The 4,483-nt window shown below is 37.6% G+C and overlaps 1 pseudogene; it reads right to left on the minus strand.

Moving 5' to 3' along the window:
* Nucleotides 1-2,751: 2,751 nt before the first annotated feature.
* Nucleotides 2,752-3,904, minus strand: LOC138429692 (olfactory receptor 5T9-like; annotated as a pseudogene).
* Nucleotides 3,905-4,483: the final 579 nt, after the last annotated feature.

Consider the following 4,483-nt stretch of genomic DNA (forward strand, 5'->3'; position numbering starts at 1 on the left):
AAAGTAATGCTCAAAATTCTTCAAGCCAGGCTTCAGCAATACGTGAACCATGAACTTTCTGATGTTCAAGCCGGTTTTAGAAAAGGCAGGGGAACCAGAGATCAAATTGCCAACATCTGCTGGATCATGGAAAAAGCAAGAGAGCTCCAGAAAAAACATCAATTTCTGCTTTGTTGACTATGCCAAAGCCTTTGCCTGTGTGGATCACAATAAACTGTTAAAAATTCTGAGAGAGAGGGCAATACCAGACCATCAGACCAATACCAGACCATCAGACCTGCCTCTTCAAAACTCTGTATGCAGGTCAGGAAGCAACAGTTAGAACTGGACATGGAACAACAGACTGGTTCCGAATAGGAAAAGGAGTACACCAAGGGTGTATATTGTCACCCTGCTTATTTAACTTCTATGCAGAGTACATCAAAGAGACACTGGACAGGAAGAAACACAAGCTGAAATCAAGATTGCTGGGAGAAATATCAATAACCTCAGATATGCAGATGACACCACCCTTATGGCAGAAAGTGAAGAGGAGCTAAAAAGCCTCTTGCTGAAAGTCAAAGAGGAAAGTGAAAATGTTAGCTAAAGCTCAACATTCAGAAAATGAAGATCATGGCATCTGGTCCCATCACTTCATGGGAAATAGATGGGGAAACAGTGGAAACAGTGTCAGATTTTATTTTGGGGGGCTCCAAAATCACTGCAGATGGTGACTGCAGCCATGAAATTAAAAGACGCTTACTCCTTGGAAGAAAAGCTATGACCAACCTAGACAGCATATTCAAAAGCAGAGACATTACTTTGCTGACTAAGGTCCATCTAGTCAAGGCTATGGTTTTTCCAGTGGTCATGTATGGATGTGAGAGCTGGACTGTGAAGAAAGCTGAGCACCGAAGAATTGATGCTTTTGAACTGTGGTGTTGGAGAAGACTCTTGAGAGTCCCTTGGACAGCAAGCAGATCCAACCAGTCCATTCTGAAGATCAGCCCTGTGATTACTTTGGAAGGAATGATGCTAAAGCGGAAACTCCAGTACTTTGGCCACTTCACGCAAAGTATTGACTCACTGGAAAAGACTCTGATGCTGGGATGGATTGGGGGCCAGCGGAGAAGGGGACGACAGAGGATGAGATGGCTGGGTGGCATCACTGACTCGATGAACGTGAGTCTGAGTGAAGTCCGGGAGTTGGGGATGGACAGGGAGGCCTGGCGTGCTGCGATTCATGGGGTCGCAGAGTCGCACACGACTGAGCGACTGAACTGAAGTGAACTGAATTGAAATGAAGACAGAGGGTAATGGCTGCCATCTACAAATGAAGAAGACAAGCATCAGGGAAAAAAAAAATCAACCCTTCCATTACATTTATTTGAGTTCTAAGCTCCAGAATAGTGAAAAAAATAAATGACTTTTTGAAAAATAGTTATTGCAGTGTAGTTGATTTACAATGTTGTTAGTTTCAGCTATACAGCAAATTGAATCTATTATACTTCACTTTTTTTTTACCTTATTTTGCTATATACGCCATTACAGAGTATTGAGTAGAGTTACCTGTGCTTATTAATTATATATTTTATGTAGTAGGATATAGATGTCAATCCCAATCTCCCCCTATTCCCTGGTAACCATAATTTTGTTTTATATATCTGTAACTCGGTTTTGTAGATAAGTTCATTTGTGCCCTTTTTGTAGATTCACTTTTAAGCAATATTATATTTACAAATAATAAATGCAAGAGAGAGTGTGGAAAAGGGAACACTGCTACACTGTTGGTGGGAATGTAAGTTGGTGCAGCTACTATAGAGTGCAGGATGGAGGCTCCTTAAAAAATAAAAATAGAACTACCATATTATTCAGCAATACCAGTACAATCATATACATGGAGAAAGCCATAATTTGAAATGATACATGCTCCTCAATGTTCATTGCAGCAATATTTACAATAGCCAGGATGTGGAAGCAACCTCAATGCCTACCAAAAGAGTAATGAATAAAGAAGATGTAAATGCCTACAATGGTACATTACTCAGCCATAAAAAAGAAAGGGGTAATGCTATTTGCAGCAACATAGATAGACTTAGAGATTGTCATACTGATTAATGTAGGTCAAACAAAGAAATTTCTATTTTTTCAGCAACCAGTCAATGGTACTTTGTTATATCAACTCTAACAAACTAATGCAAGCAGTATCAATATGTGTGTGTGTTTGTGTGTGTGTTTATACGTGTATATACATATGTATGTATTTATCTGTAGATACATACATGTATATGTATGTATGTATGTATGTATGTATATATATATATATATATATATATATATATATATATATATATATATATATAAAGTCTCCATATGGTGGTGGTGGTTTAGTCTCTAAGTCCTGTCCAATTCTTGTGACCCCATGGACTATAGCCTGCCAAGCTCATCTATCAATAGGATTTTCCAGGCAAGAATACTGGAGTGGATTGTCATTTCCTTCTCAGAGGGAACTTCCCAGGAATCGAACCTGGGTCTCCTGCATTGCAGGCGGATTCTGATTGAGCTATGAGGGAAGCTGATAATAAAATATATTTTATATGCCCATGTTATGTGGAGATAGATGCATATAGATGTCACAGTTTCCTGCATGTACAAAACCTGGATATATAGTGGGTTGACTATAAGCTTTATTTTAAATATCTAAAAATAATATATATGCACTAATAAACTAAAAGAAAATATTTTATTTTTCAACTTTTTGACTTGAAAACACTAAACATCAGCCTTAATTTTTTTCAATTTAATATTTAATGTGAAAAAATATACTTTGTTGATAAACCAATTTTTCCCCAATACTTTCTTCATCACCTCTTTGACATCTTTGTTCCTCAAACTATAGATGATGAGATTCCGTATGGAAATTATGATGGTGTAAAACACAGACATGATCATGTCATAATCTAAGGCATAGCTGGAACTGGGTGTCACGTATATGAAGAGGACTGTACCATGAAAAATGGACACTCCTGTTAGGTGAGAACCACATGTTGAAAAGACTTCTTCCTTCAGCAGAATGCATCCTCAGAATGGCCAACAGAATGAAATCATAGGAGCTCAGAACAATCAATATAGTGGATATCTCAATAGAGCCTGAAAAATAGAAAACCAAAAGCTGGTTCATCAACTTATCAGAGCAAGAAATAGCAAGGAGGGGAGGGATGTCACAGAAGACATGTCTGATTTCATTGGATGCATAGAAAGATAGGGTAAAAGTAGCCACTGTGTGTAAAGTAGCATGCAAGATACCAACAACAAGGCAGGAAATTATAAGTGGCACATAGAATCTGGGTAACATTGTAACTAAATACAGGAGAGGATTGTAGATGGCTAAATAGTGTTCATAGGCCACTGGGGCCAAGATGAAGCATTCTGTGGCCCCCTAAGTAAGAAAGAGAAACATCTATGTGCCACATCCAAGAAAAGAAATTGTTTAATTCCTTGGGGTGTGATTTTTGGGGTGTGATTTTGGGGGTGACAACTGAAGAATAGCAGGCACCCAAGAATGATAATGCTGTCAGAAAGAGTAAATGGGGTTGTGGAGCTGGGAATCCATAATGACCAAGAAAACCAACCCTAAATTTCCTATCATTGTAAAAAAATAGATTGCTAGAAATAGTAAAAATAGAAATATTTGCACCTTAAAATCATCTGTAAAGCCCATCAGTACAGTGCGTTTTTTATCTGAATCCTTTATAAATCTAAATCTGATGGTGATCCTGACATCTCAGCTTTTATCTTTAAGTTCTAAAAGCAATATATGGCAAAAATAGAGCCCACCAATTACTTCCTCATGTCTGTTTCTTAGAAATCCTTTTTCAGTGAGGGAACAGTCCAGTGATGAAAAGTTGAGTCCAAGTGGACGCATTACTCTGTAAAAATAAATTAATTGCTGTTGATTAAACTTTCATGTTAAAAATAGTGCCAGTTTACAGGGTTTAACTTACAGTTTATTTTCTGTTAAATTCATGACATCTCACTTTCATATTATGTTATTTTAAAATTTACAAAAACAAATGAATATAGGAGGATTTAATCCCAAAATTATTATAGTAAAAAATGCATATCTGAGGCTAATCTTAGATTTTCTACAGCAAGCATGAAGCTTACAATTGGTAGAGTGGGAGCAAATACATTTACATCATAAGATAATATTGAATTTAAATGTTAAAAGCAGATGTGAAAATTACTTAACTTTAATATATATTCCCAGATTACTAGGAAATGGGATTATTATTATTACTGTGATATCACTCAGTCGTGTCCACCTCTTTGCAATCCCATAGACTGCAGCCTGCCAGACTCCTCTGTCCATGGAACTCTCCAGGCAAAAATCCTGGAGGGCTGAGCCAGTCCCTTCAGGGGATCTTCCTAACCCAGTGATACAATCTGGGACTCCTGCATTGCAGGCAGATTCTTTATCATCTGAGTCACCAGGAGATCCACT

Source organism: Ovis canadensis, chromosome 24 (genome assembly GCF_042477335.2).
Source record: "Ovis canadensis isolate MfBH-ARS-UI-01 breed Bighorn chromosome 24, ARS-UI_OviCan_v2, whole genome shotgun sequence".
Classification (NCBI taxonomy): Eukaryota; Metazoa; Chordata; class Mammalia; order Artiodactyla; family Bovidae; genus Ovis; species Ovis canadensis.